This window comes from Phyllostomus hastatus, unplaced genomic scaffold, assembly GCF_019186645.2.
Source record: "Phyllostomus hastatus isolate PE091 unplaced genomic scaffold, TTU_PhHast_1.1 phas_scaffold_755, whole genome shotgun sequence".
Lineage (NCBI taxonomy): Eukaryota > Metazoa > Chordata > Mammalia > Chiroptera > Phyllostomidae > Phyllostomus > Phyllostomus hastatus.
In genome coordinates this window covers 10,874,115-10,899,511 of record NW_025334039.1, presented here as the reverse complement: position 1 = coordinate 10,899,511, position 25,397 = coordinate 10,874,115, and the positions used below count along the sequence as shown (strand labels likewise).

Below are 25,397 nucleotides of genomic sequence, written 5' to 3'. Positions count from 1 at the left end.
CCCAGGCACTCTCTGAAGCCACTAAACTCATACTAACAGGGTTGCAATGTGGGCAAACTCCTTCGATGAAACTAAAATGAGAGCAAAGGCTGTTCCCTGGAGGCACCGGTAAACCCTCTTTGTTCCCCTCCTGGCAGACGACAGAGAAAAGGGCCTTTGCTCTCGCCCTCAGGCTTCTGCTTTTTGCCATCTGTGCACCTACCACTGCGGGGCCAGTGCAAAGGTGAATTTCCATTCACTTCCTGCCAGCATCTGGCTCCTGCTTTGGGACTCATCTTGAATTGTTTGCCAGACCAGCCAATTAGTCTCCTCGCCCTTCCTGAAGCTTCCCAGGAAGCAACAGCACAACCAGCAACCCCCTCATTATCCCACTTCTCCTAAGCACTGTGATTCCACATGCCCTCCGTTGGAGAGAAGCTGATTTGCAGGTGACTCTTTAACCCTTCCTTGAAAGACTTCAATCATGTGTGTGTGTGTGCCCATGCACACACACACGTGCATGCACACACGCGCACACATGTGCACACACTGTCAACAACCTGATCCAAGACAGGAAACAAGGTGAAAGTGTAAAGTGTACAGGATTCGAGAATAGTTTAAATGTGAGGCGTGGTTTCAGACGGCTGCACTTTGAAGGGGTCTCTATTTAAGGACAGTGTGAAAGGGAAAACACAGACTGTATTTTCTGATTCCCCACTGCCAGACACAGTGAAGACGTTCTCCTAATTTATGGATTTGTGAAGATGGAAGAAATCATCTAAGGGTATAAAATAAAATTGCATTAAGTCAGACACCTCACAAATTATTCTTATTGAAAAAGAGTGTAATCACATTGGCAGAACCCTGTGTCCCCCAACCCAGGATGGATGGTGACCGGCCAGGCCAGGCCCAGGAGGGTCTTCCAGTTCTTTTTGTGGAAACATCAGCCGTGTGACTGGTACCAGGGGGTTTTCGCCTTCAGACACATTTGCCTGACACCCAAAGCACACGTGTTGTATTCAGGGCATCCACTGGAATGTTGTTACTTCTCCGATTGCTGAGCGAGGCGTCCACAGGCTGGACAGAGTGCCTGGCTGCTTCAACTCCTCAGACTATGGCAGTGACACAGGGAGGGACATCCGAGGGGGAAGGTACTGGCGGGACGGGCTCCGTGCACGGAGGGATCGGCACCTTTCTGTTCCTCCACTTCGCTGCTGTTGTCACCGCAGCTCCTCTGCATCCTGTGCCCATGGGGAAAGTGTAGAGACCAGATTGACTCACTGTTGACAGTTGGGCTGGCAGATAAAGCCTGGGCCCAGGACAAACCCCACTGTGGACAACCTCCACCCTGAGGCAGTTCATCGCCCCCCCCAACAACCACAGGTCTGCGGTACTCCAATGAGTGAAGTATACCAGGGAGGCACTTGGAGCATGCCTGGGGTGTAGAATGCACTACCTAAAGGTCAGCGGCCCTCCTGTGCATCTTCTAATCCAGTGCCTTGCAAACATACACTCCGTCCGTGTTTGCTAAGTAGGTGACTGTTAAAACTCCGTGCCACCCTGGCAGCTCGAACTGTCTCAGGAAGATCTTCCTCTTGGCTCATTCTTTTTCTTACACCCTTTACAAAAAGAAGGAGGTGTTAGCTCAATACCTGACCCCCCACTCTTGAATAAAGGGGACAACTCTTGCAACTCCGTTCAAAGTGGGGGAGCTTCGGTTTTGTGGTGAGCTGCAAACCCCTGTCGGGGGCAGCAAAAGAATAAAAGAGGCTGGGCCAAGCTGGATAATAAAAGTGCTACAGCTCCCTGCAGGAAGTAGCAGCTGTCTCCAAAAATGCAGTTGCACCGGATTTTATACACAATAAGGAGGGCTGGTCCCACGAGAGAGGACAGAGGAGAGAGTCGAGGGATCCTTTGAGAAGGAACTAACTCCGTGGCCGAGGGGAAGCCGGCCCCGCCCCGCAGTGATTCATTTGCTCCCTCTGAACCCGGAAGCTGAAGCCCAATTGGGCACCTTCTCGGTTTCCCTTCCCTTCCCCTCGTCCCCAGGAATTTCCCAAGACGGTCTTTCCTGCCGCGCCGGTGACCCCCTGCCCTGCTGTTCCGCAGCCTGGCAGCTTCGGCCAGCTCTCCCCGGTGAGCCCCGCCCGAGGGTGCCCCCTCGTCTGTGGACCCGAGACTCCTCCCGTCGCCGTGCCCGTCCCTCCGGGGCCCCTTCGCCGTGAACCCTTTCCTTCCACACCCCAGTGGAGGGGGTGCCGTGATGTCAGCCAGGCGCCCACGGAGGGAAGCCCTCCACTTTTGTCTTTGACTTTGCAATGACCGTTCACATTCAGGATTGTTGTATCAGGGTTTCAGGAATGCAGCATAGTCGTTAGAAGCCCTCGATTTTTCAGGACATCAGAAGTAAGTTGCAGGGGACTGACCACTTCATAGTTACGGAGCTTTTCTTCGGGGGTCCTAAAAAATTCTTTGGAACTGAACTAAGGTGCAGGTTGCACGAGATGGTGAAGTATTAAATGCTACTGGATCGTATGCTTTAAAACCGTTAATTTTATGTTATGTGAATTTCACCCCCTCCGAAATAATTAAATATTGGCCCAGATTCTCAGGCAGATAGGGTCGGGGAAAAACTGTAAATGCAGGAATGAGGCGACAGCCAGGGACACCAGTGGGGCCCGCCCTCCTCACGCCTCCAGTTCGGGGGCTGAGAGGGCGAACAGAGGGAGTGTAGGCCCAGCCGCACACGGGGTGCGCCTGCTCCGATGGGGCAGGAGGGGCTGGGCTGGGGGGCCCATCACTAAGGCTTCCCATGGAGGTGAAGTTACCTGAAGGCGTCATTTTTACTGAAGGACACATTTCTTTTATCGTGAAAAGTCTCTTTGGCTGGGTGGGTGACAACTAGCCATCCGGGTTCTCTGCGTCCAACTGCTCATCCCATAAGCAAACACTGCCCCGTCTGACAGCCAGCCCCAGAAGGGTTGAAAGGCTGATTGCCACACGAAGAAGCCAGCATGTGAGGAGGGCTGGTTTCCTTTCACTTCTGCCTTCGGGAGGAGCATCTGGAGGCCTCCTGCACCTGGGTTAGAGTTGTCGGAAAATACCGGGCACTTTGTTACATTCAAATTTCAGAAAAAGGACAAATGCTTTTTAAGCATAAGTATATCCCCTGCAACATTTGGGACATAATTATACGAAAAAGTGTTCATTGTTTATTTGAAATGTAACACGGGACATGCTATATTTTTAGTTGCTAAACCCAGCAATCCTCTGGGGCCATTTCTGAAATCCTGACTGATGGGATCACAGACGGCCGACAGGCTGTGAGTTCAGGTGACAGGTGGTCCCCTCTGGGTCACACACCACTCTCAGCCTTGTCCCTGTGAACACTCAGTGTCCCACGGATCACACAGCTTCAAACACAGAGCCTCACGTTGGTCACACACGGGCCCGGACCTGTTTGTCGGTGCCCAGCATGCGGGTGGCAAAGGTGGCCCCTGTGACTGAGACCAGGTGGGAAACAGCCCACAGCATTGTACCTTCCAAGTGGAGGGACAAGCAGTGAGCAGACAGATGGAGAGTGAAAGGGGCCAAGCTCAACCCACTGAATCACCCGGCTCCGTAAGGAGAGCTCTGAGTCAGCAGAACCCACTTCTGGTAGAAAATTTCCCTGGTGGTGGGGAGGGGTGGGGGGGAAAGGCAGAAAAACATACTTGAACAACAACAAAAAACGTTAAAAAAAAAAACAAAGAAAATTTCCCCGAGAGTGGTGAGAAGTTGGCCATTCTGGATTTGGACATTCTGCTGCTGATGGTGTTCTGGGTCATTTTAGGGCATTGAGAGTTATATGAGGAAGAAGTCTAACCACAGTGGAAAGGCCTTTTATAAATAGTGAACGCACACACCTGATTATGCTCCCCTGGCTGCCAGCTGCACAGCCGATATTTTTCTTTAATTTCTTTTTAAAAATTGAAGTCAAATGGACATGTCACACTCTGTGAGTTTCAGGTGTTCCGCATCACGATTCAACATTTGTGTACACACCGTGAAGTGACCATCACCATAAGGCTAGTTAGCATCCGCCACCACACAGAGTTACAAAAATTATTCTTTTCTTGTGATGAGAACTCTTAAGGTTTGCTTTCCTAGCAACTTGCAAATAGGCAATAGGGTATTATTAACTATCACCACCATGCTGCACATTACATCCCCAATGGCTTACTTATTTTATAACTGCAAGTTTGTACCTTTTGACCTTCCCCCAGTTTGTCTCCCCACCCCGACCCCAGCCACCGCTGATGTATTTTCTGCATTTGCGAGCTTGGGTTGTTTGTTTGTTTGTTTGTTTTTAGATTCCACCTATAAGTGAGATCATATGGTATTTGTCTTTCTATCTGGCTTACTTCATGTACTATAATGCTCTCAAGTTCAATCCATGTTGTCACAAATGACAAGGTTTTGTTCTTTTTTTTTAAAGATTTTACTTATTTATTTTCAGAGAGGGAAGGGAGGGAGACAGAGAGAGAGAGAGAGAGAGAGAAACATCAATGTGCGGTTGCTGGGGGCCATGGCCTGCAACCCAGGCATGTACCCTGGCTGGGAATCGAACCTGTGACACTTTGGTTCGCAGCCCGCGCTGAATCCACTGAGCTACACGAGCCAGGGCAAGGTTTTGTTCTTTTTTTATAGCTGGATAATATTCCATTGTGTATGTGTGCCACATTGTCTTTATCCATTCACTCACTCATCGCTGGACAGTCAGGCTGTTTTCACATCTTGGCTGCTATAAATAATGCTGCAATGAACATGAGGTGTGTGTGCATGTGTGTGTGAGAATATATATCTTTTGAGCTTGTTTTTTTTCATTTTCTTTGGGTAAATACCCAGAAGAGAGATTGCTGGATCATATGGCAGTTCTCCTTTTAATTTTTTGAGGAACGTCCATACTGTTTTCCACAGCGGCTGCACCAGTTCTCATCCCCACCAACAGTGCATGAGGGTTCCCTTTTCTCCACATCCTCACAAATTCTTGTATCAGTTATCCTTTTGATAGTAGCAAGTCTAACAGATATGAGGTGATATCTTATTATGATTGATGTGCATTTCTCTGTTGATTAGTGATATTGAACATCTTTTCATGTACCTGTTGGCCATCTCTGTGTCTACTTTGGAAAAATGTCTATTCAGATCTTCTGCCCCATTTTAAAAATCAGATTGTTTGGTTTTTGCTATTGAGTTGTATGAGTTCTTTGTGTACTGTTTTGGATATTAATACCTCATCGGCTATATGATTTGCTAATATCATCTCCCATTTAGTAGGTTACCTTCTCATTTTGTTGATGGTTTTCTTTGCTGTGCAGACGTTTCTAGTTTGATGTAGTCCCAGTTGCTTATTTTTTCTTCTGTTGCCTTTGCTTTTGGTGTCAAATCCAAAAGATTATCACCAAGGCTGTTGTCTAGGAGCTTGCTTGTTTTCTTCTAGTAGTTTTATGGTTTCAGGTCTTACATTAAAGTCTTTCATTCATTGTGAGTTTGTGTGTGGTGTAAGGAAGTGATCCAGTTTTCCCAACACCATTTATCAAAGAGACTGGTTGTTCCTCCATTGAATATTCTTAGACCCTTTGTCATAAATTGACTATACAAGTGTGAGTTTATTTCTGGGCTCTGTTTTCTGCTCCATTGGACTGTATTTTGTAATATGGACTGTACCATATTCTTTTGATTATTATAACTTTGTAGTATATTTTGAAATCAGGGAGGATGATGCCTTCTGCTTTGTTTATCTTTGTCAAGATGGCTTTGGCAGTTTGGGTCTTTTGTGGTTACGTACAAATTTTAGGATTGCCTGTCCTATTTCTGTGAAATATGCCATAGGAATTTTGATAGGGATTGAATGGAATCTGTGGGTTGCTTTGGGTAGTGTGGACATCTTAACAATGTTGATTCTTTCAGTCTGTAAGCACAGAATATCTTTTCACTCATTTGTGTCTTCTATTTATTTCATTAAAGTCTTGCAGTTTTTGGTGTATAGGTCTTTCACCTCCTTGGTTAAACTTATTTCTAGGCTCTTTATTTCCTTTTTCCTATTTTTTGTGTGTGTATGGACAACCATTATTAATTCCCACTTGCCTCAGCTGATACTTAGAAGCAAGCATTGAACAATAGAGAGCAAAGGTCAACTTCTAACCCCTGGAAATGATTGGCAAGACTGGTGCTAAAAGCTCACCTCTAATTCATCAAACCCACTCTTCAGTGCCTTTGCTTCATTTGCTTAAAGATTGAAGGAATTAAAAAAAAAAAAAAAGGTTTGGCCCTCATGGTGGGACTCACACCCATGCCCATCCTACCCTGCAGAGTTCAAACAATCAGCCCCAGGCTAGGGTGGGGGTCTGGCCAGGCACGTCTCCCTCGGTGGAGGCAGCCTGCCAGGCCCCCCTGAAACACACAATGCTTTGGCTCCCTCTCAAAAACACCAACATTCACTGCTGACAATGTCCCCACTTACCACCCGTCCCTGCCCACCCCTTCCTGGAAAATGTGATGGAGGAGAGGTGGTGGGCCAACTCCAACACCACCTGGCCCTCTGCGGCAGACCTGGCCGCGGGCCCGAGCGCAGCCTGGCTCCGTGCGCAGACCGCTCCTCCGGGACGCGCGCTGGGCAGCACATCCTTATTCTCACAGCTTCGGCTTCCTGTGAGGCTGTGCAGTCACCTCTGTGGGCTTGGGCCTCTCTGACCTCAGATGATATGGGAAACAGAGGCCAGTGGGTGACATTGGGAGGCCGAGCTGTGATATGCCACTATCCGGCTTAGGGTGGGACGTTTTGTCCCCAAAGAGGGAGGGTGACTTCCCACCACACCCAGCGGCAGCACAGCCTTTCCAGGGGCGGTGGGCCCTCCCCTTCTCCCCACGTAGCCCTGAAAATGTACTGTGGCCCAGTTGCCGTCGGAGGTAACCTGAACCTGGCGGAGGAGCTATAACACTCAATTCTTTGTCTACTGCTTCAGGAAGTCTTAACTCCCTTTAGAATAGCCGGGGTTTGGAGACTTTTGAGGGGTGTGTGGAAAGAATAAAAGCATACTTTCAGAGGTTTGCTCACTCAGTGCCGCGCTGAAAACTCACAGCGATTCCAGCAGCACGGACTGAAATCGTACCCTTGAACTGATTCCCACTAATCCAGAAATCTCGTAAATGTGACACGTTTTTCTGAAACAGCTCACACTGGAAGTGACTCGATCACATTTGCTAGTCAGACACAACACCTGGCGGCCTCCGCCAGATCCCAAAGGGGAAAAGACTGCAAGCGAAATTTGGCTCACTCAGCATGGTGCTTGGAAAGACCAAACAAAACAAACACTTAAGTAGCAGGAGAACCTGATGATAAGACAGACCTTCCTTCTTTCATGGACTCTGCGGAGTGACTGAATTTCCTGCTCACACACACTGTTTGAGGCCATCAGGTTACTCAAGTGACACAAGAGAGGCTATTTCGTCTCAGGTGTTCACTAGCTGCCACCCTTTGTGGAGGGTCTTTCATGTGCCACTTGTCAAATTTCTCCCCAGCCTGGTCATCTCTCTGCTCAGGGAAGTTCCAGGCCTGACAGTCCCCTCAGCCCTCCGTGGGAGTGTCCCTGGCTCAGAGAAACTTGTCCTGACCACTGTCAACCTTTGCTTAGTTTTTCCTGTTATAATGTCTTCCTGTTCCTGTCACCTCTAGTGTATTTACCGCAAGTGACATTTTCACATTTAATCGTGTGATGATACATTTACCATATAGCGCCTTCCTAAGCCATAAGCTCCATACAAGCAGTGTTATGGATTGACCTGTGTCCCCCGAACCCTGAAAAAAGATATGTTAATGTTCTAGCCCCAGTGCAAACCTCACAATGTGACCTCACCTGGGAATGTAGTAGTTGCTGATCTAACTCACTGAGACGATGCCGTACTGGTGCAGGGTGGGTTTCTCGTCCCTCATGCCAGTAAGGGCTCCCTTCTGTAATTGTTCCCTGTCTTCTTATTCACATGGCACAGCATTTCTTGTGACACTAGGAAGCATTTTGTATATTAAAAACAATGCATTCTGAAATTATCATGATATTTTACAGAGCCAAATATCCTAAAAACAGCCAGGCACATACTAGGCCCTTAATAAATATTTGTTGAATTGCATGAAGTGAAACTTCTCAGAATATCACAAAGCTATGCATTCTGATATAAAATAGTAAGCTTTAGTTTTAAGAACCTGTTTCAGAATACAAGCAAAATGTGTCAATCCTTGACTGTTCCTTTTAGAATGCGGTCAAAAAAATTATGGCATGCCTCCCCTCCTCCCACTTCCTCTCCCCTCCCTTCCTTCCTTCACTCCTTCCTTCCTTCTTCTTAGGCTGATAGGACACCAGACTCAGCTAATTCTGCAGCGATGCTCTTGGCTGGGTTAAAAACGCCTCTCCATGTTCTGCTCCAGTGGCAGGCAGTTATTGAGAGTCTGCACCTTTCTTTTAATTCTAGGAAGCTAAACTCTTAAAGTTACCTGGATACTTGTATACTACACATTGTCCTGGGTTTGTCTGAGGCATTCTAAAGCAAATAAGTTTTTTGGCTTTCCAGTGTACATGGCACCAAAGGAGTGGAATTTAGGGTTGGCCAGCAGACGGATCAGACTAGGTATTTATTAATACCTGAGCATGCCCTAGGATTAGGGTCTGGCTCTTAGAGACTGCAAGACTTTCCAGTTAAAGTTAGGAACACTGTCCTGAGTGTAGTTGCTTTTCATTGCTGCTACTGCTTTCTGCCAAGCATAGTTTACGACATATTTTTGCCTGTTCTCAAGCAACTAAGAGTCGCCAGTGTTTCTGTAACACCGTTTTTCATATGAACTCGTTCAGTCCTGACAACAAACCCATTATGTAGGCTGTGTGAGGGTCATGGGAGGCATTGTAGCAGAGAAACCCTAAAATTGGATTGGCTTAGTCCAATAGATGGTTGTGTCTCAGTACATACAACTCATTTACAGGTGATGAGTAGGAGGTTCAGGGTCCCAAACTCCTTTCATCTGGTGGCTTTCCTATACCCGAGAGCCCCAACGTCCTTCTCTTCCAGCCAGCCAATGACGGCAAACATCGAGGGGTTTTCACGGAGGTTTTCCATGGGTGAGGCCCGAGAGCAGAGCACGTCTTCCGCCGGTGCCACTTCCCAGAACTCAGACTCACGGCTTCACCTGGCTGCGAGTGTTGTTAGGAAGTGCGGTCTAGCCCTGGCCTGGGTGGCCCAGTTGTTGGGACTGTCATCCTGTCCACGGGGAAACACTGTGGATTTACCGTATTTTGCCGTGTGTAATGTGCACCCATGTTTTTGGCCCAAACTTTCAGGAAAAAATCTTTCATTTTAATTCTTTAAGTCAATTTATTTATTTATGTATTTATAGTTATAAACAAAACCAATTACTGTATTCTAGAGTATTATTTTCCATATGGATATTGTCATTGCTTTCTAGAGTTATACTTTCAATGCTTAAGCATTAATAAAAAGAATTAAAAACATTTATGTGGCTATGGAATTAGTACTACCCGTGTATAATGTGCATCCTTATTTTTCCCTCAAAAATTGGGACAAAAAAGTGTGCATTATACACCATAAAATACATTACCTACTTGGGTTGCAGGTTTGGTCCCCAGTCAGGGCACATGCAAGAGGCAACCCATCGATGTTTCTCTGTTTCTCCCCAACTTTCCTCTCTCTAAAAAAATCAGTAACTGTATCCTTGGGTGAGGATTAAAAAAGAAGAAGAAATATAGTCTAGCTGTATTTGCAGGGAAGAGAGGAAGTGGTGTTGGTAAACACATTAGATTCTGCCAATGTCTACCCTTCGAATAACCTCGCTCACCTCACCCTTCTTCCCACAGATAACACACTTATTCCCACCCCAGAAGAGACAACCCAGCATCCTTTAGTGACTGCAGTCAGCTACAAATCCAGGACTTTTGGGCCTTTGCCATCAGGATGGAGTGTTTGCTTCATTGTCCATTGACCTCTGAACTGAAAGGACAAGCAGCCTTCCCTGCCCCCTTCATACGCAATGTAAAGGGTGAGCAAGGAGGGGGTACAGTGACAAACATGCCCATTGGGAAAGGGAAGAACAGGAGACCCGGGCAGACTCCGCCGGAGATGGTGAGGTCCCGCTGGGAAGGCGGTGTGCAGTGACCCTGCCCTGCAGCAGGAGTAACTTCTTGGCTGCATCCTTTTTATTTTTCCCCAATTTGTCTCTCTGGGAAGTTTCCTGTCCTTTGCTCTCTGATCCGCCTGTGCTCTCTGGAAGGTTTCTCCTTGTTTGCTATCCTCCATGGCCACCTCTGAGCCTGTGCAGTAGATGTGAGGAAGCCTGTTCTCTCTGAGGACTGCACAGCCTGTGAAGCCCACTTCCCACTTGTACAAGTTTGGAGACTCGAGGGTTGGCTCAAGATTCCAACTGTCAAAGGGCTTTTAAATCTAGGCTCATTTTTAAGTTGGCAATGTAATTCCCTAAAAACCTAGAAAGCTCTTATCTTTGCTTCCCAACAATTTCATGAGCAAAGTTTATACCCCAAGCTTTTTCCAATAATTACTTTTCAAGCTTCATTTGTTTATTTGCTTCCTTACTCATCTCTCTCTCTCTCTCTCTCTCTCACTAATAGCAGTTCTCTTGAGACTCTCTGAAATAATGGACATGGATAAGAAGGTCACATCTTCAATCAGATCTTTGTTAGTAGGTCTGAGTCAGAAAAGGCATTTGTCTTTCAAATGATATTGTTTTACTGTTTGGGATCCAGAAATAGTAGGCTTTTATAACCCTTGAGACCCTGCGTTTCTGGACTCTCCCTAGCCTCTTGCATTTCTCTTTGCAAACCAGCCCATCTTTCCTGAACTCATCTTGACCTTGCTAAGAGCAGGTTGTGCAAGTGAGTGACTCCTTAGTTTTGTACCCTAGGTGCCTCACTCACCTCGCCCTAGTCCCTGCCCTGGGAAAAGTCAATATCCTCTCACTTTGACTCTTAACCACTTCCGCCAGAACTGCTGGCTTAGTAGGCATGCTTACTGTCATTGAAGAAGACAGATATTTTGCCACTTTATAAAGCAGATTTCCTTTTTTCTAGCTCCTTATATCACTTTCTTCACCAGTGACCACTCAGCTGCTATGCCAATGCCATATTATTTTAGGTTCTTGTTATGGCAGCATTCCACCTCTAGGGTCCAATTTTTGTATGAGTTGGTGCAACATTAGATACTGTAACAAACCCTAAAATATCAATTGCTTAATCCAATAAAACCTGTTTCTTATCAGTCAAGACAAAGTAGGCACCTTCTACATGGTGACTCAGGGCCTCAGGCTGCTGCCACCTTGAGTTCTGCATACCCTGGGTCCATGGAGTCCCCTGCTCCCAGACAGTGGATCAGTGAACACACAGAGGGTGATCCTTGTTCACAGTGGCCAGGCCTGCGAAGTGGCGTACACCAGTTCCACGCACACTCCAGTGGCCAGCACCCAGTCATGTCCACACCCAATGCAAAGGCAGCTGAAGACTATAATCTAGTCGTGTGTCGGTGAGAAGAGGCGCCAGGCTCTGGCGACCACATGGCAGCCTTGTGATGACCGATACAGCACCATCGGAGCTGAGCCACAGACAAGTGAGTCCCTTGTGTCTTCGTGGAACACTGGTCTGTACAAGGTAGGGACGTTTCCTTACGGAGATCTTGCTTGATTCTATCCCAGAGTGAGAGGAATGCCTTTGCTTTGTTTTGCTTTTTTTTTATCCTTACCTAAGGACATTTTTTCCCATCGCTTTTAGAGAAGGAGGGATGAAGGGAGAGAGAGAGAAAGGGGGAGAGAGAGAGAGACAGTGATTGATTGCCTTCTTGTACACACCCCAGTCAGGGATCAAACCTGCAACCTAGGTATGTGCCCTGACTGAGAATCGAACCTGTGACCTTTTGGCCTGTGCTCCAACCAACTGACCACACTGGCCAGAGTAGGCCTTGTTCTTACTTAACAGGTCACTGCAACCATTTCCTGGGGGCCATTTCTATGAGGGTAGAGGGAAACCTGAGATGAACTTGACATGTACCTCCCCTCTAATTTTTGTCTCTGCAGATAGCCCAAGTGTTCCTCATCCTTCCTCTGTTATTGACACATCTGGTGCCACGGAGCTGATGCCGGCAGACCAAAGGGAAGCTGTATCACACCAGGGTGCATCTAGGGGTTTTTTTTTTCAATCCAAGGGGCCAGCCAGACATTTCTTTAGGAAGGTTGGGCAGTGATGGGTCCCCCACAAACAGGACTTGAGTGCATGAAGTTTGGGGGAGTGATTCCAGAAGGTACAATGAAGGGAATGGGCAAATAAATCAAGAAAGAGAGAAAACCCCAAAACAGTTTACTGTTGGGGCAATAGGGACTCCCTCCCATGAGAGACTTTCAGAGGAACCACAAGGAACGTGCTTCAGGATTGTCCCCGGGAATTCACGGCAGCTGGGGCATTCTTCCAACAGCTCCCTTGCGTGTTAGTTAGGGGTTGGCCCCAGGAGCATTAATAGTACCCTCTCCCCCATCTGTGGGTTGAGTTGACAAGCAGCCTAGTAAGCTCCTACAACAGGCACAGGGGGAGACATCTGCAGACCCGTGGGATGGGAAGCTGTCATCCCGGAGCAGGAGACCTCTGGGGGACCTGCTACAGATGGGAAGGGCACAGGCAGCAAGAGACAAATCCCAGGCTCTTGAAACCCCCCTAGCTGCCCTCACAGGTTGCAGCTGTTTTCTGGGTGGAACTGAGCTCTGCCTCCCTTGCATGGGAGCTGGTGTAAGCAGACAGCATTGACGGAATGTTCACTGTGTGCCAGGCACTGTACTAAGGGCTTGACATACATTTTCTCACTTCATATTCATTGGCCATCTACCAGGCACCCTGGGAGAAGCAAGAGATGAATACCACTTCCTGCCTTTAAACATCTTAAACTCCGGTGGGAGGGATAAGGCAAACATAAAGATTTTACACAGCAAAGAATGTGTTGGGGGCCCGAAGGTTTTGAGTAATTATGAGGCCTCTGGGACGTGACACTGACTTCTGGGAGGGAGGTGGATCAGGCGTCCCTGGGGAAGGAGGAGGCACTTGAGTGTACCCTTGAGGGATGGGTGGGAGTTTGACAGGCATATTAGGGGAAGTACATTTGTGGACAAAGAGATGGAGTGACTGGGAAGGCGAGGGGGTGGGAGAGAGAGTACAGGGCAAGAAGGAGGATAAAATGGGCATTTCCACGAAGCTGTCACACCATGGTCACAACCCAGTAGTGAGACAAACCCACAATCCAGGTGTGGCACCAAAGGTAGAGGAAGCCAGACCAGGCATCAAACTGGGGGAGGGAGAACGTATGCAGGCGAAAGCACCAAGCATGTGGGAGAGGAGAAGTTTTCGGAAGGGGCGAGAGATGGGCGCAAGTGATTCAGAAATACTGCCATGGTTGCTAGATGTCTGTGGGTATCCCTTCAGTCACTCAATACATACCCCTCCTTCCTTGTTTTCATGCATCAACAACTATTTATTAAACACTAGGATTCGGCATCTGCTTATACAATGGAGACACAGTGGAGTAAAAATCTGCAGTCTCACGGAGGTGACACAACGTCGTAAAGATAAAACACCTAGCGTATGGAATGATAAGTGGCATGAAGACCAAGTGGCGGGGGAGGACGGGGTTGTGGACTGGACGTGCTGTATGGGGAGAGTGGTTGGTTGGGATTTTTTTTTTTAAATCCTCACCAGAGGATATGTTCACTAACCTTAGAGAGAGAGGCAGGGAAAGAGAGAGAGGGGAAGGGATAAAGAGAGAAAAACATCGATCTGTTGCCTCCCTGATGTGCCTCAATGGGGGATGGGACCTGCAACCTAGTAGTGTGTGCCCCGACTGAGGATTGAACCCGAAACCTTTTTTGGTGCATGGGACGGTGCTCCAACCAACTGAGCCAGTGGGCCTCGGTGAGAGAGAGGAATTTTAAAGAGGGTGGTCAGGGACAGCCTCTGCTAAGAGAGAGAACTATAAGGCAAAGAGCAGGAGTGAGGGAGTGAGCCTGTGGCTCCCTGGAAGAGGAGTGCAATCACAAAGACCCTGGCAGGAAGGTGCCTTGCGTGGAGACCACGGGGAGGTCAGGAGAGGCTGGAGCGGAGGGAGTGAAGTGTGTGACCGGTACTGCGGTCAGAGAGAGGAAGACAGACCAGACTGGGAAAGTCAGTGGTTTTCAATGGGGTGGCGTCATCTGATAGTGGGTGTTTCTGAAATTCGTGGAGCTGTTTTTGCCTGAATATTTACATATTAAAATACATATTTTGTTATGGATTATGTTCTCTATGTCTGCTTTATATTTTAGATAGAGCATCATATTATTCTTTTTACTGATTGTATGTGGAGGGGGGTCATATGATCTATAAAGTCCATTGCTGGATTGCTAGGAAGTGTTATGCAATATTTGCTACTACAAGGAGGCTTTGAGTCTGACAGGGCCGAGAGCTTCTGGAGAAGGGCCACGAAGGCCAGTGTCAGGATTGGGGATTTGAATCCGCAGCAGGATGGTCTGGACAGAATGCATCAGAGAAGTACCATGATTACATATAGAATGTAAAGTCTCACCCACTGCTGTGGAGAACAGACTGTGGGAGGTGAGAGGAGCCGGGGGACTGGCTAACAGCATGCCTGCAGTGCCTCGGTTTTTCTGGGCTGCTGTAATAAAAAAATCAGAAACTGGGTGACTTATAAATAAAAGACATTTATTTCTCACAGGTCCAGAGGCTGGGAAGTCCAAGATCATGGTGCTGGTAGATTCAGTGTCTGCTCGGAGTCCAGGCAGCTCTTTTGGCTGTACCCTCACCTGATGGAAGGTACCACAGAGCCTGATGGGGCCCCAGTCGTAAGGAGCAGTAATCTCATTCATGAGAGTTCCACCCTCCAGACAAAATCATCTCCCAAAGGCCTCCCCTGCTAATACCGTCACACTGGGCATTAGGTTTCAAAGTAGGGATTTGGAGGGGACACAGACATTCAGGTCATAATGTGTGGGGACAGGGAAAGGCAGTGGTGGCTTGGATTAGGGTGGTAGCAGTGCGGGGAGTGAGAAGTGGTCCAGTTCTGGGTTTCTGTTTTGAAGCTGGGACCCGCAGGACTTTCTGGCAGATCTGATGTGGAGTATGTGAGAGAGGAGTCAAAAATGACCTCACACACGTCACCCAAGCAATGAAAGATGTGGATGTCATCAACTGAGGAGGGAAGGGTGTCAGTAGAGTAGGCTTTGGGAAAACACCAGGAGTTGGAGGATGCCAGCTGGCACCAATAGCACACAGGCCCTATTTTAGGCACCAGGAGCTCTCGGGGGTCTGACGTTGAATAGTCCATAGTGGAGATCCACGGAGGCTGACGCCAGGCAGGACCCGGCTCGTCTGACATGGAGGACTCCAGCTGGAGTGGGAGCCCTCGGAGGTCAGGGGGCGCCGTCTGGCATCTCAACCATCTTTATCACCCACTTCCTGTGTGTCTGGTAACTACCCGTTGAGTGAATGATGATTCCTTCTTTCTAATTCCCTGGGTGATGCAAATCAGAACGGAGTAAAAGGCCACCTTTGGAGTGACAGGGAGCCACTAGGGGCTTTGGAGCTGAGGAGTGACATGATGTGACACCACTTTGAACTTCATGTGCAACCATGAAAGAATTACAATAACTATCCTGACTTTAGACAAGGGTTTCTTTCCACTCATTCTAAATACGCTTCTAAGACTGGAGCACCTCCAGTCCAAACGCGGTGTGTTCTGTCTCTGAATCCACAGAACATTGCATCTAAGAGATATTGGTTGAATGAATATTGGTTGAATGAATACACTTTTGTATATCTTTAAAGAATTTTTTCAGGTATATTTTTATGGTGTTGTAATCACAGTATCCATTTCATGTTTCCTAATTGCCGCTTACTATTTTAGTATTAGTTGTTATACACATATTTTTCATTAACTATCATTTTTGTGTCTGTGAAGTAATCTATTGTGTATGGGTAAACTATAATTCCATCATCCATTTCCTCATTATTCAACATTTAAGATTCTCTCAGTTCATCAGAATAACAAACAAGACATTTATGAACATTTTTTTAAAGTAGCTTTTTATGTTGTTTAGGTTATTCCAGTAAGGAGGTAAGATTTTTTGAGCAAGGATTGTGGGGGACATCATTAATATTTACCAATGCCCATCTCTCTACTCCTTTGGGGCATGCAGAAAACTTCATTTCTTTTTTCCTTTTTTTTTTAAGATTTTATTTATTTATTTTTAGAGAGGGAAGGGAGGGGGAGAGAGAGAGAGAGAGAGAGAAACATCAATGGCAGTTGCTGGGGGCTGTGGCCTGCAACCCAGGCATGTGCCCTGACTGGGAATCGAACCTGCGATGCTTTGGTTCACAGCCCACGCTCAATCCACTGAGCTCCGCCAGCCAGGGCAGAATACTTCATTTCTCGGTCTTCTTCCACTGGGCAGGGCCATGGGACTAGTTCTGTCCAGTGCAATGTGAGGGGAGTGACACGGGAACCCTACCTCTTCACCAGCCAGAGGTAGGTATGTTGAGTGAGCAAGAAGTGAACCTTTGTTATGGTAAACTACTAGGATTCCAGAGTTAATTTGTTACCACGGCTAACCTAATTTATCCTGACTAATACATAGACTTTGAACTTTATTATGGATTAAAGTATATATTGGATAATTGCACGATGACTAGTAGATAGTAGGTACCTAATAAACATCTATTATATGAATCAATGGGACTGGTTGCCAATGATATAAGAAGATACAAATTTTACTGCTGTATTAACAGTGATGGGTTTATTACTTGATTGTTCTTGCCAATTTAATGGGCAAAAATATTGTCTTGGCCAACAAGAAATTGGCGAGTTTCTTTGTTTTATAGGTAAGGTTGAACATTGTTTCATCTGTCATTAGCTGTTTCCTTTTTTGTGTATTATTTGTTCAAAATCTTTCATTCATTCCCGGTAACTATTGATTGCATGCCTTCACTTTTCTAGATATTAGGACTGTAGTGGTAAATAACCTCACTATTACAAAACTTTTATTCTAGGAGGGAAGAAAAGTTGCCCTAAATATTTTAGGTAATGGTAAGTGCTTTGAAAAATAAAGTAAGGTCAGTGGCTTAAAGACAGACTGGGTGTGTTCAGCATAGGGTGGCCACAGGGCACCTTCCTGATAGCATCACTTTTGAACAAAGGAAACGAGCCTGGAAGGTATTAGGAAGAAGGGTGTCCCAGGCTGAGGGCCGCACGTACAAACGCCTTGTGGCAGGGGCATACTCGGTATTTTGAGGATATAGCCAGAAGCCAGTCCGGCTGAAGCAGAGTGAGTGAGGGGGGAGGAGTAGGAGATGAGACTGAAGATGTAAAAGGCTAGAACATGTAGGATCTTCTAGGCCGCTGTTATGTCTCCTGGCTTTTCTTTGGAGCGATATGGGAGCTGCCAGGGGCTTTGGAGCTGAGGAGTGACGTGATGTGACACCACTTACAAGGATTTCTCTGGCTTCTCCGGGGGTGAGAATATGGGGGAGCAAGCAGGAGGAGGGCAAGTAGGAGGCTCTGGCAATGTTTCAATGGAAGACGATGGTACGTTAGATGAGGATGACGCTGTGAATACATGAGAAGTGGTCGGATTCTAGCTATATTTTGTCATAAAATTAACAGGGTTTGATGATAAACTAGATATGGGAATGGGTGAGAGAAAGGAAGGATCAAGAACGTTTCCAAGGTTTTTTGACTTGAGCAACTAGAAAAATGGAATTGCCATTTACTTTATGGCTTCACTGAATGACATTCGGTGTGTTTTTTTTTAAGATTTTATTTATTTATTTTCAGAGTGGGAAGGGAGAGGGAGATAGAGAGAGAGACGTCAATGTGTGGTTGCTGGGAGTTATAGCCTGCAACCCAGGCATGTACCCTGGCTGGGAATCGAACCTGCAACACTTTGGTTCACAGCCCGCGCTCAATCCACTGAGCTACACCAGCCAGGGCGACATTCGGTGTTCTTAACAACTCTGGGAAAAGCCATGTCAGACATGGAAGGAGCAATGCGCTGCGGTGGACATAGTGCTTCTTTTCAGGTGTGGCAGGGAGAGGGGAGTGATGGCTTGAGAGCACCTGTGGTCTGAGTGAGACCCCAGCAGCCGTGAAGCAGCTCTCGGTGTCTTCCCTGGCTCTCCTTGCCATCTCTCTTCCACTTACAGAAGCATGGCCTCTGGCATGGCTGTCTCTGTTGGCATCACCAAGGTACTGAGTGGCACGTAGGTGCTCACACTGTGGAAGCCAGAGGAGGTAAAGAAGCACAGGAAGGTGGTGCTCTTCCTCAGTGAGGGAAGAGAGCCAGGAGATCCTGGTAGGTGACGTGGGCCAGGCTGGCCCTGACCCCATGCCACCTTTGTCAAGACACTGCCTGACAAGGACTGCCGCTATGCTCTCTGTGGCCCATCCTAGGGGACAGAGAAGAGCAAGCAGCAGGAGCTGGTGCTTATCGTCTGGACCCTGAGTCTGTACCCCTTAAGTTCGGAGTGATCTGTGCCAGCCCCCAGGATGCTATCAAGCAGAAGCCGAGGGGGATCAAGCATGAAATTATAAGCAAACAGCCAGGAAGAGGTCAGGAACGTCTGCACCCTGATGGAGAAGCTGGGGGCAGCGTCAGCTCTCCCTGGAAGGCAAGCCTTCACGAGCCCCATGAAGCCCTTGCCTGCAGTCCCTGCAGCCCTGGACCTGCCCTCAGAGGTTCCAGGCTGCCCGCTCCCTGCCTGCTCCCTGCCAGGACTGAGGGGTTGGAGGGATTCCAGCACGGGGAGGGCGATCCCTTCACCTCAGTTGACAAACAAACCCTGCACTGTGTGGACTTTGCTCCCTCCTCACACCTGATGGTTCAGGCCTTTCCAACCCACTTATGACCTTCTGCTTGCTCTTGAGTTGAAGCAGACTGCGTGCCCCGGACGCCACAGTTTTTAGGCAGATTCTGTGCTTGTTGCACCGACTCCCCTACCTGCCACTGAGTTCTCCCCCTTCCCACGTTGCCAACTTCTAACCACAAAGTGACCCTGTGCTCATCTGTTTAGACCTCATAGAAAGGGAATATTGGGCAAAGGACTCCTTCCCAATCTGACTGGTTTCTCCTCTCCTTTTCCCTGGTTGCAGCCACTCATGAAACCAAGGTCAGTGAGGGACCTTCAATTAAAAAACACAATGAAAAAAACAATCATGGTCAGGTGGCTGTGCAGGGAGGGCCACAGTGATTGGCTTGGAGATGGCCATATGACCTTAGATGATCCAGTCAGAGGTCCAGGGTTTTTAATTAGTCATTTGAGACAGCTACTTCTTTTTCTGCTAGAAATGAGCAAGGAAGCATGCTCTCGGAGGCTTCTAGAAGTTCTCTTTCTCCTTTGAGGAGAACCAGCCTTAAGATGAACTTGACATGGTTAGCAGAGAAGAGAGATAAAAAGCAAGCCAGGCCTTTTGTGACATGGTTGAGTCACTACGTATATCCATCCTCACCTGAAATCTATCCAGAGACTGTTCAGTTCCACGAGCCAATAAACTCCACTTTATTGTTTATGCCAGTTTGGACTGTGTTTTCTGTTACTTGCCACCAAGCACATCCTGACTGATAAAAGCAGCTTTCCAAGTAAATGCTGTCCACAGACCGCAGGCTGAATGCTCTCACCACCTGGGATCTCAGAACACAGGAAACAGTCACCCCAGACAATCTGCAAACCATTTGAGGCTGAGGATGGGGGTGGGGGAGGGGTTACATCATGTTCTGGGAGAGGAAAGGCCACTTTCAGAGCGCATGCTGTCCAAAATCCTGGAGAGGAGGATCCCAAGAGCTGTCAGAGCAGCCGGCGTCACCTGGCATCACTCGAGCTCCAATGCCCCCCCAGCAGGGAGGGCCGGGCGTTCTTCCTGATTCAGAGGGGCCGAAGTGTTTGTGGTTGTAGTCACCAGTTGCTGGAAGCACGGGGTAGAAACTGATTCTGAATGCAGACTCTTCACAAATACCAACATCCTGCTTTGACGTTGGTTTCTGACAATCCCTTACCGATTTGTGCTCCTTTCGAGACAACTGAAGCTTGTGGTGAGCAGGCTGGGCTGAGGAGCCAGACGGCCTGAGCTTCCCTCCGGGCTGTCCTGGGGCTGCCGAAGGCAGAGGAGCCTCCGGGCTGAGGTCAGCCGCAGCTATGGACCCTGCCTCCCAGTCTCAGCAAATCCTCTGCACCAGGTAACCACTTGAGGTCTTAGAGGATCGTCGTATGGTGGGCTTCCTGGGGCCTGTTCTCTCCCAGTTGTCTTGACTGTCATCGAGTTTGGAAGGAATTCCAATCTGGTGACCAAGAACATCTGCAGTCCACAGCCAGACCGCAGGAGTTTGAATCTTAGAGCCGTCATCTGCAGACTGTGCGAGTTACCAGACCTCTCTGTGCCTCAGTGTCCTCCTCTGTGAAATGGAGATAAGAAAAAAGTATCTATCTCCTAGAGCTGCTTAGAGGATAAACAAGTCACTGCAGTCTTAGGACAGTGCCTGGCATCAGTGAATATTAGCTACTAAATGGTCTGTAACTTGCTAAAAAGCAATGATATGGAGATACCAAAGGCAAGGGGAGTTGGGAGGGAAGAATGCATATACAAAGCAGAGAGTGCCATTTAGTGTCTGACCGGAAGAGAATGGCTGGGGTCCCCTTCAGTGGGGCCCAATCTTCTCCCCCCAGCAGGGTGGGGTTTCTGGGCTGGAACCAACAAGAAGGAAGGGGAAGCCCAGCCACCTCCTTCCTGTTGCAGCCTCCGTGGCCGGTGGCCGGGGCGGTTTTTCCTTTCTACTGCATTAATCTTACTCCCCATGACAACAACCGTCCCTCGCTTTGTAACTTCACATTAAGTTTACAGGGCCCACTCACATCTCTCTTTATTCCCCCTCCCAGTGCACAGATGGGGAGGACGGGGTTCGGGCTTACCATCCAGCTTCCACAATCCAAAACACGTGCAAACATCATGGGTTCTTTTTCTTCCCTTCTTTATATTCTTCATGTTAATATTCTCTAAAGTTAAAGAATGTATTGCCCCTGGCTGGCATAGCTCAGTGGATTGAGTGTGGGCTGCGAACCAAAGTGTCGCAGGTTCGATTCCCAGTCAGGGCACATGCCTGGGTTGCAGGCCATGACCCCCAGCCACCGCACATTGATGTTTCTCTCTTTCTCTCTTTCTCCCTCCCTTCCCTCTCTAAAAATAAATAAACAAAAATCTTTAAACAAAAGAATGTTAATTTGAATGAAAATAATTTTAAAAAGAGAATGTATTGCTACATTTTTCTTCTGTTTTAATAATAATGGCTAACTCCCGTCGAGCAGTACCTGTGCCAGGCACTGTTTTACAAACTTCATATGTGTTCAGCCGTGGACAACAACTCGGTGAGACAGGTCTTACTCTTCTCCTTGTGTGGACAGCAGCATCCAGGCACAGTGATTAGGTTTAAACTCAGTTTGGTTCTAGAACCAACACATTTAACGACGATGCTGGTCTCCATGTTCATGGTAGAATTCAATTACAACAGCAAAGCACAAAGATGAAACAAAAATTAAAATTATAATCCCAACATGCAGGTATAACTACTGTTAACATTCGGCGAACGTTAATGGTCACAAATCAGGCAGGAGACGGGGGTGGAAGGGAGGGGCAAATGTCTGAATTACTGGGGCACCTTTTCAAATATACATATGCTCGAGGTATTCTGCCCAAGCATGAGGATTTGGGAAAAAAGAATTTAGGTGATACTTCCCTGGCTGGTGTGGCTCAGTGGACTGAGTGCCGGCCTGCAAACCACGCAGTTGCCAGTTCAATTCCCAATCAGGGTCCAGGCCTGGGTTGCGGGCCAACTCCCCAGTAGGGGGCACGTAAGAGGCAACCACACATGGGAGTTTCTCTCCCTCTCTTTCTCCATTCCTTCCCCTCTCTCTAGAAATAAATAAGTAAAATCTTTAAAAAGAAAAAGAATTCAGGTGATACTAATAAACAGCCTCCCCTTCCTCCTTCCGTGTTCCAACAGCCCCACCCCAACTCAGCTGAAAGGCACGAGTGTACCTTTCCGATCCTTTTTCTATGCATAGCTGCATGTGCATGCACGTAAGTACATAGTTACAAATGACAAATCAAACACTAATAAATGGCAGGGATAGAAATAAAGCATAGCAAGCAGGAGATACCGGCACACAGTGTGATAAAATTCCTAATTTCTCTGGATTCCTGCTGTTTGTACCTCAAAGGCACATTAGTAAGACAAATACCAGTTTCCAGGTTGGAACCTGATAGGCTTTTTTAGCATCAATAGCCCTTCTTGTCAATTTGTTGCTTTGTGATTTGGCAGGCTCAGAAGTGGCCAAGTTATTCTGCCGCCCAGGTTCTCCCAGGGGCCTTGCGTCTGGGCTGGTTTGTGATTTACAGTCTTCCAGACACAGCCCCTTGCCAGGGGGCTGGACTAGTGCCTGCGCTCACATTCTTCCCATTCGGGCTGGCACAGGAGGCCTGGGGCCAGCCCACTGGGATGCCTGGTGTGTTCAGGAAGCAGTGAGAACCTGGGCCAGGGAAGGGAGAGCCAGGACCAGGGACTTCCTGTCTCTGCTCCCTGTGACGGCCCATCAGAGCACCTGCGACATTCCCAGGTACCGGTTTACTCTCCTGGGACCCTCAGCAGGCCCAGAGCGCCTTAAGGGCAGGAAGCAGGTCTGGTTATTTTGTCCTTCTTCCTCATTGTGTCTTGATGGCCTGGAATGGCTCCTGGGGTAGGGGTGGGGGGCGAGAGAGAGAGAGAGAGAGAGAGAGAGAGAGAGAGAGAGAGAGAGAGAGAACTCGAGAATGCGCGCAGCTTCTTGTCGGGATGAGTAATGGGTATAACCACAGCTAACTTCAAGGGCTGCTCCACTCCTCCAAAGCAGATTAATAAGACAAAAGTTTCCCTTCCAGTCTTCACAACAACCCCATAAGGGCGAGTCTAGATTCTATTATCCCACCAAGGCCCCCACCCACACCATTGTAGAGCTGAGGAAATAAGGCAGAGAGAGGTTGAGGAACTTGCTGAAGGTCATACAGATAAGTGGCTGGCTGCAATCAAACCCAGGAAGCTGAGCCTCCAGAGTTCAAATTCTTAATCCCTACTCTAGGCTACTCCCCCCCGCCCCCATACACCATAACCCTTCTCTCTCCTTCAAGTCACTTGTCATAAGTGATCGCCTTAAGGTTTCACTTTATCGTGTCACTCCCCTGATCAAGAACTTTCAAGGCTGGACTTCCCAGCGTGGTGTACAAAGCTGCCTATATGTGTCCCCAGTCACCTTACCCTGGGGATGTCACTTCATCTCTTTCCTACTTATGCCCCTGAACTGTCAACGGAGGGTAGTAGCAGTAGTACCCACGTCACACGGCACTTAGAGGACTCAACAGCCCTCAGCCAGGGAACGGCACTTGTTCTATGCTGGGCCAGATGCTAAATATGTTTGGCTCCGTGGGCCATACGGTCTCTGTCACAACTACTCAGCTCTGTCGCTACAGTGCGAGAGCAGTCACAGACCCCAGGGAAGAGACTGGGTGTGGCAGTGTGCCAGTCCAGCCTTCTTTGCGGGCACTGGACTTTGAATTCCACATGATTTTTATGTGTCATGAAGTATGCCTCTTTTTATCCACGCCCTCAACCATTTAAAAAGGTAGAAACCTTTCTTCGCTCATGGCCAGTGCAGAAAACAGGTGCTAGGCTCGACGGGGCCTGTGGGCTGCACTTTGCAGATTCCTGCTTCAGAACACGGTCTGGCACAGTGCAAGAGCTTAACAAATGCACGAGGAACAGTGTGAAGTAAGGAGACACAGTAGGAATGTATAACGTGCTCAGCTAGGGCTTTGACATGCTGGAGATGTGCGGATGGAAGAGACGGGCCAGACACGAGAGACCGAGTGGAGGAACCACTATCTGCTGAGCACTGACTGGCCAGACACCGTTGTGTACATATCTTCCCTTTCCATCCTCACACTGACCCTGAACCTTCCTATTTACAGAGAAGATGAAATAGGCTCAGAGAGGTTAAGAAACATGCACAGAGTTGCACAGCTTTTAAGGATTAGAGTAAAAATCTGAACCTGGTTTTTACAGAACACCAAAGACTGTGCTTTTTTATACTGTATCTGAATGCATATTTATTGAGAAGATATGTTGTGCAAGGTGCTAAGCTAGGTCTGGTCACTCAAGGGCATACAAAATTTAGCTCTGACCAAATAAAGTGTATAAGCTAATAGGAAACCAGGCAACTAAGCAGTTGTAACTCAGGGTGAAAACTCCTATGATAAGAACACATGGAGGGGTTCAGAGTGGAGGGTTCTACTACTCCATACCTGGGAAGTCCGAGAAGGCTTCCCAAAGGAAGCGATGTCTAAGCTGAGAGAGCAGGTAAACGGGGAAAGACCCAGGAAAGCCGGAAATGGAATCATAACACTCAGCTACAATTTCTGGCCTGCTAACCAGGTTGCCGGCTAGCGCCCCCAACCCCTGAGGAATCTGGTTCTGAGATCCATGGCCTTTGATGGCCCAACCCCCTTCCTAGGAGGGTCTCATGTCTTCTGTCCTCGGATGCTCCTGCCTCCACATCTCTCGTCCTGAAATGTTGTCAGAGTTTTGCCCCACAGCTCCTTGGAGACATGACTCAACCCCTACTCTGTTTTCCTCATTACTTACTTCAAGTATTCCGTGAGTTTAGTAAACCTGACCCACAGTTTCGGTGGAAGGAGGGCGTGCTCATGGGGAGGGGTCCCCTCTGGAGCTCAGGATTTCCGCCCTCTCCGGGGCCCCCCACTTCCTCCGGGAGTTGCAAACAAAATCCTCCCTTTGTCTTGCTGGGAGTGTCCACCTCTGGCCCTACGGATCCTGGTTTCTACTTAGCAAAGTCTGTTCTCAACAAAGACAGCTCTACCTTCCTAAAAGGAATTCTGATGAATAACGTGTTCCCTTTGCACACATATACTGTCTCATCTGATCCTCCTAACGTGCCTCCAGAAGAGCCATCTTTGTCCCCGCTCCACAGATGGGGAAACTGAGTAACCGGCCCAAGTGATGGTGTCGAGAGTCAAGCACAGAAAGGCCTGAATCCAAAATCTCCTTTCTCAACCACTCTCGACGCTGCTCTCCGATCAACACCTCTCGGTTGATTCTGAGGAAGGCAAGGGAAGGGGTGGTCTGGAACAGAGGGCAGGGAAGATGAACAGAGTCAGAACCTGGGTCCATCAAAGACTGTTATTTTCACCAGAGGCGCTGGCCATGGGTCCTGGGGCTGGGTAAAGGGAGAGCGCTGGGGCCCGGC

At 48.0% G+C, this 25,397-nt stretch overlaps 1 long non-coding RNA gene and 1 pseudogene across 1 annotated transcript; one reads left to right on the top strand and one right to left on the bottom strand.

The window, feature by feature from the left end:
• Positions 1-828: 828 nt before the first annotated feature.
• On the bottom strand, positions 829-2,965 carry LOC123810704. The gene is made up of 3 exons (XR_006784296.1): positions 2,808-2,965; positions 1,436-1,598; positions 829-1,220 (listed from the first exon to the last, which is right to left on the bottom strand). It is a non-coding gene; the product is annotated as an uncharacterized LOC123810704 (long non-coding RNA).
• Positions 2,966-18,264: 15,299 nt separating this feature from the next.
• LOC123810578 lies at positions 18,265-18,748 on the top strand (annotated as a pseudogene).
• Positions 18,749-25,397: the final 6,649 nt, after the last annotated feature.